This window comes from Anomaloglossus baeobatrachus, chromosome 3, assembly GCF_048569485.1.
Source record: "Anomaloglossus baeobatrachus isolate aAnoBae1 chromosome 3, aAnoBae1.hap1, whole genome shotgun sequence".
In the NCBI taxonomy this organism is placed as follows: domain Eukaryota; kingdom Metazoa; phylum Chordata; class Amphibia; order Anura; family Aromobatidae; genus Anomaloglossus; species Anomaloglossus baeobatrachus.
In genome coordinates, this window is record NC_134355.1 from 674,013,233 (window position 1) to 674,028,076 (window position 14,844).

Consider the following 14,844-nt stretch of genomic DNA (forward strand, 5'->3'; position numbering starts at 1 on the left):
ACACAGATATAAATAATGCAAAAATAACAATTTAATAAAGTCCAGGGATTAACAGACAGATAATGGACATCAAGCAGAGTTACAGAACATTATGGACTAATATAACCTGAACAACATGGTCAGATGCCAGCTTAACGAAGACCTGTGACAGATGGCAAAACAGCAGAAGACCACAGAAGTAAAGCAGGAATAAAAATGACTGTAAACAAGTAAAGGATTGCTGGAGGCCGATGGCAGACAAGTAGCAGAGTTACTGACGACACCAAACAGGATTACTGGAGGTCAAGGGCAGGCAGGTGGCAGAGCTAGTGACTGCAGGCAGAAAGCAAATGACTCTCAGGAGTAAACGGAAGTCTGACAACCTTGGAAGCCACACCAAACCGAATGCGGACACGAGACAGAATGTTCAAGTATAGAGTGGCACGGGGCAGTAGTCGTAAGTGAGGGATTGGCTAGATGTGTGGACTTGTGTCGTGCGGGCTATCCACCAGTGTAGGCTGCATGTTGCCATCGGCATCAGCTGGGCAGAACCAAACGATGACTTGCTTCACCAAAGAAACCACCAGTTCAGATTCAACAACAGCTCTTTCATCTTCATCAACTTTGTACACGAGATAGCAGGCACACATCTTCCGGTAGGTTTCAGTTGTGTAAAGCATATTCAAACACATTTGAAGTTCCCACTGGATTGTTTCTGTTCTTACTGGTCCTGTGAGTCCCAGCATGACCAAGCCTAACGCTACAGTCCAATTCGTGACAGTCACTCCCTTTCTGCATCTCCATGTCCAATCTCCTCATAGAGGAGAGGGTCAGGAGTCCATTCACTATGGCCAGAGTAGAGCCTTGTGCTACCGGATGCTTCTGCATCCACTTTTCTTCTCCTCGTAGAAGATGAGGGTAGCCAGTAGTGCCAGAGTAGAGCCTTGGGCTCTCGGACGCTTGTGGAGACTCTGTCCAAGAAAGCCAACTTTGCTCATAAACCAGTCCATCCTGACCTGTTACCTTTTAGTCTTGGGGCCTTGTCGCTAAAGTCCCATCCTCTGGACCATTCTGCCTGGGGCCACTTAGGTCAGTCCCTAACCTCAGTGTCGTCTCACGATCTGTGTCCTGGTCAACACTTTAGGATTATCTTATTTCCACTCAGCAAGCGTGGGACAAGTTATTTTGGTGCCCTAGGCAGATAAAGCTGATGGTGCCTCCCCCATTCCCCAAGGAAACCCCAGACCCCAAGTAAAGGAATGGGTCAGAGACTAATCAAAAAGGACCCCTAACTTACCTCCACCCTCCAATGTTTAGAATTGGTACCTTTTTTCACTTCAAAATACCAGCAAACGTAAACAAAATTGATGCACTTTTTGGGTGAAGCTCAACAGGAGGTGCATTTTCAAAGTTATACAGTTGTGCTACAAAGTTTACATACCCCAGCAGATTTTCTGCTTTGTTGGCCTTTTTTCATAGCATATTAATGATAACACAAAATCTTTTTTTTCCACTTTGTAGCTCACACATCCCCACATCATCGCTCATCATGTGGGGATGTGTGAGCTACAAAGGCAGAGGAAAGTTGGTCAAAGTTGAAGGAAAGATGAATGCAGCACGTTATCAGGAAATACTGGAGGCAAATTTGCACTCGTCAACACGGAATCTGCGCATGAGACGTACTTGGACGTTCCAACATGACAACAATCCAAAATACAAGGCCAAGTTGACGTGTCATTGGCTACAGCAAAACAAAGTGAAGGTTCTGGAGTGGCCATCTGAGTCTCATGACCTCAATATCATTGAGCCACTCTGGGGAGAATTCAAGTGCGCAGTTCATGCAAGAAAGCCCAGGAATTTACAGGAACTGGAGGCTTTTTCCAAGAAGAATGGGCAGCTTTACCATTTGACCAAGAGGAATGGGCACCTTTACCATCTGAGAAAATAAAGGGCCTCATCCACAACTACCACAAAAGACTTCAAGCTGTCATTGATGTAGTGGGGGCAATACATGGTATTAAGAACTGGGGTATGTGATTTTTTGATTAGGGTCATTTGGAAGATTTTGGTTGTCATTATGATTTAAAAATAGAAAACACAGTAGTTTGACAATAAATGGCTTCACCCATCCACTAACCATGATTGGAAAAAAAGGTTTTGTGTTATCATTCATATTCTCTGAAAAAAGGCCAAAAAAGAAAAAAATCTGCCTGGGTGTATAAACTTTTGAGCTCATCTGTATATAGAATCATTCTTTGTTTGGGAACCACTTACATAATACAAGTGACAAATAGCAATATCCATCCCTTACATCCTATATTATAGTGTCAGATTCAAGGTCAGTCTTGGAGACTAATATAACTTAACTCATAATGGGGGCCAACTAGTTTAAATTTATGAGTCCAGCATTTGGCAGAAAACCTAATGGACTCTAAACAGACTCCATTATAGATAAAGGGATACCTATGACGGTTTTTACGCCCGACATGCAAAAAATCCAATTTGTAACAAAACCAATGTTGATTCTGGTGCTGTATTTCTATACTGATGGTGGTTCTGGTGACATTTTCATGTACTGATGCTAGGTTATGTGTCATATTCCTGTACTGTGTACTGTGCTGTATTCATGTACTGCTGATTAATCTGGTGATGTATCCATGTAGTGATGATGGTTCTGGTGTTGTATGAAACCAAAATAATCATCAGTACATAAATAGAACACCAGAGCCATTAATAGTAAATAAATACAGCACTAAAAGTATAATCAGTAAATAAATAGGTCACTAAAACCACTATTAGTACATGAATATATCACAAGACCACCGTCAGTAAATAAATACTACATCAGTACATGTATACATCACCAGAACCACCATAAGTATATTAATGCTTCACCAGAATCTGAATTAGGAAATGAATACATCAGGAGAACCACTGTTAGTAAATAAATGCAACAACAGTTGTGACGCCCCTGGCCTATCAGGTCATCACAGGGTACTGCACAAACTGCTCTTCCGTGTGGTATTCCAAACCCTCATGGTTCTGGGTCCCTATCTTGTAGTGTTGCCTCCAACAGTGAATCAAATCCTAGATACACACTGCACCACACCCACCAGGCACACCAGTGGACGGCTTGAGGGGAATAGAGTTGCCCACCTGGGGGCTCAGGGAGGGGAGGTGAGCAGAGTGGAGAGCGTGAAGTAGAGAGAAGAAGTGAGAGGAGCTTGGGAGCGGTGGCTCCTTGACAAGCTGTCTAGGTTGCAGATGGTGGTTTGGGCCTAGAGGAGTCGGACCCCCGGTCGCAGGGGATTGCGGCTAGGTGCTTGGACCTGTCAAGGAGGATGGTCAGCAGCCTGGCACTGTCACCGAAGGCACAACGGGGTACACGGACCCTGGGTTGGGGAGAAGCTTCAGGCAACCCAACAATTTACCTGAGGAGAACAGAGCCTTTATGATCTGTTCCCACCAGCTCCAGAATCGGGGCATTAGCACAACGAGGGGGATAGGACTTTCCAACAAAACGGTCCAGGAAATCCCAAACCTGAGCCCTGAGAGCAGGCTCCCACACTTAGCCAGAGTGGGGATCGGGGCCCAGCCAGTTCCAGACTAGGTGCCAGGTCACGGATCACTAGGCGACACTACAGGGGACGGGACCCGGACGTGCTCCCCCTAAGCGGCAGCGATACCCCAAGATTTGGTTTACCTGGTTGTCAGTGTCTGCTTATTGACTGAGTGAGTACCTGAATGACCCCTGCATCCCACCGAGTCCCGGGGCCTTCCCCTAGCCGTGGAGGGCGACGATACCTTAGCTGCCTCGCTCCATCACCCCAGGTACTCCCAATGGCAGCAGCGGTACTCCCAATTGCCGCACACCACGGGTGGCGTCACAAACAATATCTCCTTTGTAAATACCCACTTCTTCATTCGAGTGTGGCCCTTAGCCCCCGGGTCCGGAGACCCTCGAGCCACGAACGGACATTACCCCCGGATCCGAGCGGTTCGATCCGCTGCTGGGGCGGCACACAGTACTATCATCAGTACATGTGTATGTCACTAGAACCAACATAAGCACATGATTACATCACCAAACTTAGTACAGCAATCATTTGTACAATCAAATCAGTCCCATAATCAATTGTATCTCATGAACCTACAACTCTCAGTATGTCCTCAATTTTAAGGCGTAGCTGCGAGTTGTTGTTATCAGCCACATTCAGACTGCGGACCATACAGGAACCACAGCACTGATGAGATGTAGGCAGTATCAAGAAGTAAAAATATACATCCAGTTACCTTGTAGAGGACAACGTTAATGTCTTTTTGCCTCAATCTTGTCCAGACGCCATGATAACTGTTCAAATCCACAGCCTTCTCTCCAGATTCCCTCTTCTCTGGTCTTCTGCATCTGAACCTGATGTGAACCGGAGAGGTTACTTTCAGAATGCAGGGTGTCAAGAACGAACTTGGAAAAATTTCCAGATATATCAAGAGACATCAAAGTCGTGATTAGTGATAGTTTAGTGAAGTCCTAATATAGGTCAGTGGGCAAAGGGTGTACACCACCAGTTGTATTTAGTTAGGTATATAGTTATGATAAACTAAGGGGGTCTAAATACTCCCTAATGTTAACCCTACCTGGCAACGGAGGTCAAAAACACCTTAATTTTTTGGGTGCCCCCCGTTCCTCGGCGGCTAGCCCTAATTGCCCCTGTCACTATAATGATAATCTTATCCCACCACCAGAAATTAATGTGCTGGAGTGCAGATTCAGTCATATGTCATAATAAAATTCAATGCACAGGGTTATATCCAAATTTCATGTAAATACTTGAAATTTCAATTCTCAGTCTAGAGATTAACCTGTATAACTGAGAACATACATAAATTAATGGGTCTAATCAGAATGATGGACTTATGGTCCCGGTACTTATCCTGCCAGGACTAGCTTGACCGCAGCTTGATCCCGACGCGTTTCCCCCCAACGTCTTGGGGTTCATCAGGGGATATCAGTATATCAAATTATTTTTAATAAATTTGGGCCATCAATCTCCTCATCATATCAATCCTCGTATTAGGAATTCTGTATAGTCCTCATGTGGTTCAGTTAGAGTTCAATTGGAGTTCTGTAACCCCCCATCATCCGATATTCAATATAGATAATGTAAGAGCCCCCAGCAGCAATACTCTGGAAGACTCTGCAGCTAGTGAGTGCCTGCAATGGCAGCGTTTCACTGCTGCATCCGATCCAGGTTAATCTCTAGACTGAGAATTGAAATTTCAAGTATTTACATGAAATTTGGATATAACCCTGTGCATTGAATTTTATTATGACATATGACTGAATCTGCACTCCAGCACATTAATTTCTGGTGGTGGGATAAGATTATCATTATAGTGACAGGGGCAATTAGGGCTAGCCGCCGAGGAACGGGGGGCACCCAAAAAATTAAGGTGTTTTTGACCTCCGTTGCCAGGTAGGGTTAACATTAGGGAGTATTTAGACCCCCTTAGTTTATCATAACTATATACCTAACTAAATACAACTGGTGGTGTACACCCTTTGCCCACTGACCTATATTAGGACTTCACTAAACTATCACTAATCACGACTTTGATGTCTCTTGATATATCTGGAAATTTTTCCAATCTTGTATTGATTGCTATAGTATTTTAATATGAATATAATAAATGTTATGTTTTAGAGAGTAGTTAAATGGTTTTCAATTGATCCTCTAAATTATAAATTGAAATTGGTTTATGTCAAGAACGAACCCAGATAATGTTGAGGAACTAGGTTTTTATGATCAAATTAGATTGAAATAAATATGTAACTCAAAATATCTCGCAGAGATTATTACAAAGAAAATATAATATACACCCGGCCAGGAGAGACTGGGACCAATGTGCTGCCCCAGCGACACTCTCCAATGTATCCAGAGATATCTGGATAAATTTACCTAGTACAAGGGCACAATTACTGCTCTACATGCGCAGTGAGGATCACTGGATGACCAGAAGGATCTGCCGATGGTTCAGCACAACGACTTACAAACTTAACTATAAGGCTAACCTCCACTTCCCCTGTACCCCACACACGGCATCAGGCTACCTGGGTGCCAAGCTTTAACCATAACTGCAGTTTTACGTGTGATGTCTAAATGGCTGAAGCCTATATAAACTAGATTGGCGGCAAAAGCTTACGGACGTGTGGACACTTCCTGCTAAGAATGTCTGCGTGGGGCCTAAGCTCAGGACTTACGGTTCCACTTGTCCGATACAGGGATATCGGGCCGAAGGGAGTAATGGTATATTCAAACAGAGTATCTGTATCTTCGGTAAATTCAAACAGTGTCTCTGTATCTTCGGTGGCCAACAACCATCCAGTCACCACAGGAACGAGTTCAGCAAAGGGCTTACATGCGCATCCAATAGAATTACAATATCTGACTCCACATGTGGTATAACTGCTCAACTGTCTGCCATTATCAGCTATAACAACTACACTGTCCGCTCTTATGAACCACGGCCTATACCATGGCTGTCGCCTTTCCACTGTATTCCCTTACATTTTCTATATCTCCACACTGTCCATCTGCCATGCTAACCTCACTCCATACTGTGTCCCCATTTCACACTGCCTCTTTCCATATACATATCTACTCTGTGCCTCCTTTTCACACTATGCCTATATTGCTCTCCACATTGTCCTCTCCAAACTGTACCACTTCCAGACACTGTCCCCCTACATGGTATGATGATCACCATAGCCATTCATACTGTATGATACCCACAACAGCCTGCAATATACACTATGATGTCCCCCACAGCCCCCATGTAGTATTATGTCCACCGCAGCCCCCCAATATACAGTATGATGTCCGCCACAGTCCCCAATACAATATGGTCACTGCATCCCCCTATGCAATATGGTTACCACAGCCCCCTATACAGTACAATGTCCTCAACAGCACCAATGCAGTATGGTCACCACAGCCCCTTTACAGTATTATGTCCCACAGCCCCGGTATTAATGTCCCCCAGAGTCCCCTATACATTATGATTTCCACCACAGTTTCATATACAGCATAAAGTCCCAACAGGCAATGTATAATGTCCCCCACAGATCCCAGTGTAATATTCCCCAAATTCCCTTATGATATGATGTCCCCACAGCCAGCGCCATGTATGTCCCCACAGCCAGCCCCACATATGTCCCCACAGCCAGCCTCACATATGTCCCCACGGCCAGCCCCACGTATGTCCCCACAGCCAGCCTCACATATGTCCCCACAGCCAGCCTCACATATGTCCCCAGAGCCAGCCCCATGTCTCCATAGTTAGCCCCACATGGCGACATAGTCAGCACCACATCTCTGCATAGTCAGCCCCACTTCTAATGTCCCTCATTCAGTGGCAAATATTAGGAAAATAAAAAAAGATTATACTCACCTAATCGTCTCGTTCAGCGCAACCCTGTTTCCTCTTCTACCCTGTACAGCAGGGGGCGCTGGAGTGGCACGATGACGTCTCTGCATCACGCAATCCAACATCCCCTGCGTCTGATAGACACAAATACAGTTGAGTGCACAGATGGAGTGATGGCCAGGGCACAGGTAGAGAAAGGGGTGAGTGGTGTCATTGACACTGCTCAGTGTGCCCGTGTCGTAGCCGTCAGTGTACTGAATGCCTGCGGACAGAGGAAGGAGCCAGGTGGCTGCAGGCATTCAATAATGTCACCTTTTTTTCCCCCAAAGTGTGTCCCCCTCCGGGAGGCAGGAGGTTGCGCCCTAGGCAGGAGTCTACTCCTTGTCCAGACCCTGCCACTCGGCCTCCTTTCTCCTTTTACATAGGTCACCCACTGCATGTAGCCTTGATCTTGACCTACAGACTTTACATACATTTCTATCACATACTGTGCCTTCACTAACCTTCAGAAGGAACTGTCTCTTTCCCTATGAACTAACCCCTCCCATTGTGGGCTAGTGGGAAATACATGAGATACTGGGGAATGTATAGGCCAAAGTTTTCTTGAAACTGTTGACTGTCTTCGGATTGTAATATAGGAATAACTATGTTCCTCTAGTCAATGGGGGGGTGGAAACGGGGAACCTCACTTCACTATAGCTAAGCTTCCACTAGAGACCCTACTGGACTTTGTGAGTGTCCTGGGCAAAACAGACCAGTCTACCATAAGAAAAGGGTAATGAGACCACCCTGACAAGTAGAGTTTTTTCCTACATGCTGGCATCCCCGGCACCTCCATTGATTATTCTGGCCCAACATTATTGTTGCAGACATCATTGGCCCAACTAATCAAAAGAGGAGCCAATGATGCCAGCATCTCGAAGGAGGTTTGTAGGACTTTTGTCTGGCAACCATGAACTACTGACTTAGTCACTGGATCAGGGTCCTGAAAGTCTTTTTTCTCAAATCTATATAGCACTATAAACAAGAGTATGGTGGTGTTAATAGTTGTTTTCATGGTCCTTCTTGTGACTTTTTTTGGATGCAACAGGTTTGGCACATGCTACAATTGGGAGTAGAGTCTCAGGCGGGCTTTGCACACTACGACATCGCAGGTGCGATGTCGGTGGGGTCAAATTGAAAATGACGTACTTCCGGCATCGCATGCGACATCGTAGTGTGTAAAGGTTCGATGATACGATTAACGAGCGCAAAAGCGTCGTAATCGTATCATCGGTGCAGCGTCGGCGTAATCCATAATTACGCTGACGCGACGGTCCGATGTTGTTCCTCGCTACTGCGGCAGCACACATCGCTGTGTGTGAAGTCGCAGGAGCGAGGAACATCTCCTACCGGCGTCACCGCGGCTTCCGTAGGATATGCGGAAGGAAGGAGCTGGGCAGGATGTTTACATCCAGCTCATCTCCGCCCCTCCGCTCCTATTGGCCGCCTGCCGTGTGACGTTGCTGTGACACCGCACGACCCGCCCCCTTAATAAGGAGGCGGGTCGCCGGCCAGAGTGACGTCCCAGGACAGGTGAGTCCATGTGAAGCTGCCGTAGCGATAATGTTCGCTATGGCAGCTATCACAAGGATATCGCAGCTGCGACGGGGGCGGGGACTATCGCGCTCGGCATCGCAGCATTGGCTTGCGATGTCGCAGCGTGCAAAGTACCCCTAAGGGATCCTGCAGTTTTCATAATCCCCGCAGTTAGGATGCACTTTGCTGCAGAAAGCATAGTTCCCAGAATAGTCACCAGCTGGCAAAAAAATTAAGGCAACAATGTCAGTACAGGTAAGATCATAGTGATCATAACCCAGGAAGAAGCCAAAAGGCGAAACTCGGAGTCTGGTGAATGACGACCATGATTGCTATTTTAAATGTGCTGTTTCAAAATGTTTCAAATAAAATCTTTTCTTAAAAAGAGGGTCCCAGAATTAGAGGCTCTGTGCCTCCTCCTTCTTGTTGTAGGACCAGTGGGGTGAGGATACGTGGAGACAATTGAGACACAAGTAGCACCTTAAAGAGATTACATCTTTGATAACTTCCCTCTTCTTTATTGTTAACTTTATCTCCTTCAGTAGGTTGCTAGAAGCAAAACATTTCTACTGATTTTCTGTACTGGTTTGTGGTCTTTACACCCATGCTTGTACGTTTTTAAGACAAAATCACGACTACCCAATTTGATTTCTATTTGTAGAGATATCAGATCTATTTATCAATCAGCTTCGTACAATTCAACTAACATTCAGTAGGTTTCCAAGAAGTAGGAGACTGATAGAAGAAAGTATGACAGCTGGGTCAGACTACATAGGCTTTGTTTGTAGTCTGTTACCATGGCGACACATAGGTTTTCATAGATTCTGGATAAAGGACATTTTTAATGAAGCTAATTGCAAAGTTGTTTTGTTTTTCAATAAAATGTTGTTCATGAAAGTGTACGCAGCTCAACATTACTGTTAAATCACTCAAGCCGTCCAAAATTGACAATTTTGTTTTCAATGTGCATATGGTCTCCTGACTGTCTGGTAAGCTGCGTCCCTGCACTCCTTTTTCTCCCCACTCCTGCAGGGAAGCGCTGTCACTCACTGCTGCGGCCGGCTCCTTCCATGCTGCCCGGTGTAACTGCTCTCCTCCTCATGAGGGCCTCCTCCTCCCATATCCTGGGGCCTGTCTGCACGGCATAGGGATGCCCTTCTCTTATAGGCCCAGCACACCACTCCTAGGAAGTACCTCTCAGCCTATCGCTGAGAGGCAATGGGTTCTTAAGGCACGCTCCCACTAGGGGAGGTGCTTGTTCAACATCCTTCATTCTCTTAGTCAGTTGTACTCTGTCTAGCTAGTTGCCAGGTCACCAGCCTGTCCTGTTCTGTTTGTCCTGTCTGTCCCGTTCCTGCCTGTACCTGTCCCAGCCCGTCCTGCCCTGTTGGCATTTGGTACCAGTCCTGTTCCTGCCTTTACTTGGTCTCAGCCCATCCTGCCCTATTGGCACCTGGTTCCAGTCCTGTTCCTGCCTGTACCTGTTCCCAGCCCATCCTGCCCTGTTGGCACCTGGTTCCAGTCCTGTTCCTGCCTGTACCTGTTCCCAGCCCATCCTGCCCTGTTGGCACCTGGTTCTAGTCTTGTTCCTGTCTGTACCTGGTCCTATTCCATCATGACCTGTTGGCACCTGGTTCCAGTTCTGTCCCTGCCTGTACCTGGTCCCAGTCCATACTGCCTGTTGGCACCTGGTTCCAGTCCTGTCCCTGCCTATACTTGATCCCAGTCCATCCTGCCCTATTGGCACCTGGTTGCTGTCCTGTCCTGCCTGTACTTGCTACCAGCCCAACCTGCCATGGTGGTACTATTGACTGTGTCCGTCCTGGCCGTGCCATCTGCCTTGCTAGTGACTCTGCCTGTCTGTTCTGCCCTGTTGGTGCTAGAGACTTTGTCTATCTGTCCTGCCTGTGATGGCTGCCTCAAGTTACCCTGGTGGTCCCTGTCTACTCCCGTGTCCACCCCTGTCCCGAGAGTCAGCAGCCACAGTTCCAGACGTTATTCCACAAAAGGGTAGTCCAGGGGTCTCCCTGTGGTCCAGTCAGTCCACTTTTGCTCACCCCACTACCATCCCCGGCGGTGAGTGTTACACTTCCCCCAGAAGTCCAAGGTCATGTCTGACCTGCTGCAATACTAGTAAACACTCTCGTTTGGTCGGACAATCTAAATTTCCTAGTTCTTCTGTCTTGACTATCTTTTATAGCGTGTACTTGACCTTTTGTTTTTTTACCCATGACATCAATACTGCTGGGTCCGCGCCGCAGCCCTGATCAATCCTGGGTCTATTTATAAGTCATTTATCAGGAAGTTCGCCGAGAGGCTAAACAAGAGCCCCGATATGATAAATGGAGAGACAGGAAGATTCGAGTCATAAGCCAATAACACAGCAATGTCCTGGCCGTCCTTGTATTGCTTCCTATATCACACGGGTCACCAAACGTATTACCGGCTGGTGTTTTATTATAGTCGCTGGTGAAGGTCGTCTCAGATCCGAGACCTCTCTTCCTCTACATGCACCTGATTAACTACACGTACACTATTGTTATAGGCATTTATCATCTATTTTTAATGGACTCATACGGCGGTGGCATATTTGAGGGACGATGGGATTGAACATTTTTTAATATCTCCAGCTTTAGCTGGGCATTGGGGCGGACTGTTAAAACGTTAGATTTTTTTCCCCTTTTTCAAATAAAATTTTGCTAAATTTTATGCTACTTCTGCCAAGCATCATTAAAAAAATAAATGAAAAGAGCAAACAAAAGTATATAATAGCACTCACTATATGCAAATGTTGAATATATGAAAGTAAAGTGCATTACTGCTATATAGAATATATAAGATGAAGGTACTCATCGCACGATTGGCCATTTACTGTGTGCCCACCGGCTATGACAAGGTGTACCTTCCTCATATAGGACCCTAAAACTAATATTTATTAAACATGAGTCTCCTGGGCCAAAAGCTACAGATATAAAGGGCAGGTAGGATACAGTATCATATAAAACCAACCTTACAGAAATCTGTTGACAGAGTATCTTTAATCTGAAGACAGCATGCTGCAAGAGATAAACCACAGAATTCAGCTCTGCGTCTCTTATCTCACAGTCTTTTTTTGTTTACCTGTAATGTAAGCTTAAGCATCTTATCTTTATCACTAGTGGGTCTCAGCAGTGCTTGAGTTAGGCTATGTGCGCACAGCGCATTTTTCGCGGCGTTTTTGCGCGTTTTTCGGGTACGTTTTTGGACTCAAAACTGCATGACTTTGCTTCCCCAGCAAAGTCTATGAGTTTTCAATTTTGCTGTCCGCACACAACTTTTTTTTTAAGCTGCGTTTTTGAGCTTAAAAAAAAAATGGACATGTCAATTCTTTCCTGCGTTTTTCTGCGTTTTCCCCCCATGCAATGCATTGGAAAACCACAGAAAAACGCAGAGATCAAAAATGCAGCAAAACGCAGCCAAAAACGCACCAAATCGCGGTAAAAACACATGCATTTTTTGCCGCGGGTGCGTTTTTGTGCGTTTTTAGCAGCCAAAAACGCACAAAAACGCAGGGTCAAAAAACGCAGTGTGTGAACTTAGCCTTATAGTCCGACTCTGCCTCCCTCTATGATTAGCAGCTTCTGCCTATGGAAATGTACACTGAAAGCCTGGTTTGGGCGGGGGCAGCTCCCAGAGCTCTGCTGCATGCAAAATCTCAAATCTTTCACTGTATCAGAGTGGCTGCAGCCACTAATTTAAGTGATACATCATTGAACTCAGGGCCTCTTTGCCTACATCATGCTACTCTGAGATGAGGTATCAAAAACCTGTTGACAGATTCCCTCTAAAGGGAACCAGTCAGCGGGTTTTAGGGGTTGAAAGACTGATTACAGCAATGTATCACTTACTGGGCTGCATGTTTGTTTTAATACAGTACAATCAGTGTTTTATCAGTAGGAGATTATAACTACAGGACTAGGTGTCTCATGTCTCCTGGTCCAACCCCACCCACACCACTGATCAGCAGCTTTCTGTCAGTATACAGTGTATACAAAGAGCTGCCAATAAGTGGTGTGGGCAGAGTATATGCAGCTCAGCATTCCAAGCTCCGCTAGATCTGCAGCAGATAAAACTGTGATTCTATCACAATTGCTGCACCTTGAAAACGAAGTGAAACATCAAGTATTAGCTATAGGGTCCTATGAAAGAAAGGTACTCGTTGTGGTGGCTGGTGGGTTCTCATTAATTGACCAATTAATTTGCTGATTATCTTCATTTTATACGTATATTCTATACAGCAGTAATGCCGTCCAGATGTCATAAATTCAGTGTTTACCTATGTGACTGCAGACTAATGAATTATCACAGCACAAGCTGTCAGGATTCTCCTGTTTTGGAAGTTGGAACAGGCAGTCATGTGACAGTGAGCAAGCGATTTTCATACCTCCAACCACATTCCAATTGTATGAGTTGCCCAATCATAAGAAAGCAGCAACACAGCAAAAAAAAGAACATGCCCCCACCATACCTTAGGTTTCTCAGTGTGTTAGATGTAAGAATAAAGCTCTGATATCCTGGTCTAACCTCCTGCTTGATTAGAAAGTGCTGGTAGATTAAAGCAGATGATTTATACCTTTCAGATAGGGTCCTGTTGTGAATACATTTTCCAGTTTGGGGCTCTCTCTTGTGGTCAGTGCTGGCGGTGCAGTTGACTTGTGGAATGAGAGCCACACACCTGTGGAGGACTGGCAATCAGGGTCAGACTGGGACTATATAAATGAGTAGTTTTCTCTTGTTACTTGCCGGTGCTCAATGGTCTCATGTGTGTTAAGGACATTATGTAACCAGCTCTGCTCTCTACCAGAACTCCTCTCAGATAAGTGGTCTTTTACCTCTGTTATTTGTTTTCCACTTTTTTGTTGTTTTTTCCTGCTTAATACTAATGCTTGATTCCTATTTTGTCTGTGTGGAGTTCTTGGTGGAATGGGATCATTCCCTGCTGGGAGTGTCTGTATACTTAGCTCCATGATTCTGCAAGATTTGTGTTTGTCATGCTTGGTATTAATTCACTCCCTCATCTGTATTAGTGTTTTGGGCTCCCAGTAACATTTGAGTGCTGATTCAGTGGGGGAGAGGTTGTGTGACCTCAGGATTTTTCCATATCAGAAGTGCTTGTATATATTAGAGGTTTTTTTTATGGTTGCAGACAGTGTTCCTTCCTATCCTTTTCTATAAAGATAGTTTGGGCCTCACCTTTGCTGAATCTGTTTTCTGGCTTTGTATTATGTTTTTCTATATCACCGTAGCCTTTACATGTGGGGGGCTATCTATCTTTGGGGACTGCTCCGAGGCAGATTAGCTTTCTTATATTTCTGTGAGAATATTTAGTTCTTCGGCTGTGTCGAGACAACTAAGTCATCATAGGCTCGTCCCACGGCTACTTCTAGCTGTGTGTCAGGATTAGGTCTGCTGTCCGTTAAGGTTCCAGCCACTCTGTTACTATTTGGGATTCTGTATTTTTTGATCCTCCTCGGTCCCTGAATCATAACAGGATCCATGTTGGGATAAGTGGCTGTCACACAATGCAAACCCTTCTATCAGCTATCCTAGTCTCCCACCACTGTCAGCCCTGCTGTAGGACCCCTCCTCAACACTGCCTGTCTGGAGGTGAGTCACATATATCTATTGTGCTAAAAGCAACCTTATTTGAAAGCTGCTAATCATCTGTGCTCTACTCCCAGCACTTTCTAATCATGCAGGAGGTTAGACCAGGAGATCAAGGCTGTATCATTATATCACACACTGAGAAACCTGCTCTAAGCTAATGTGGAGGCATGTCCATTTTCTGCTGTGTTGCTGCCTCCTTGTGATTTGTCAGTATGA

General features: G+C 45.4%; 1 long non-coding RNA gene across 1 annotated transcript in view; it reads right to left on the reverse strand.

Moving 5' to 3' along the window:
* Window positions 1-14,844, reverse strand: part of LOC142295753 (uncharacterized) — a 311,869-nt gene that overhangs the window by 246,203 nt on the left and 50,822 nt on the right. Inside the window, exon 2 of the long non-coding RNA XR_012751544.1 lies at window positions 4,273-4,390. This is a non-coding gene — a long non-coding RNA (uncharacterized LOC142295753). The remainder of the gene's footprint in view (window positions 1-4,272; window positions 4,391-14,844) is intronic.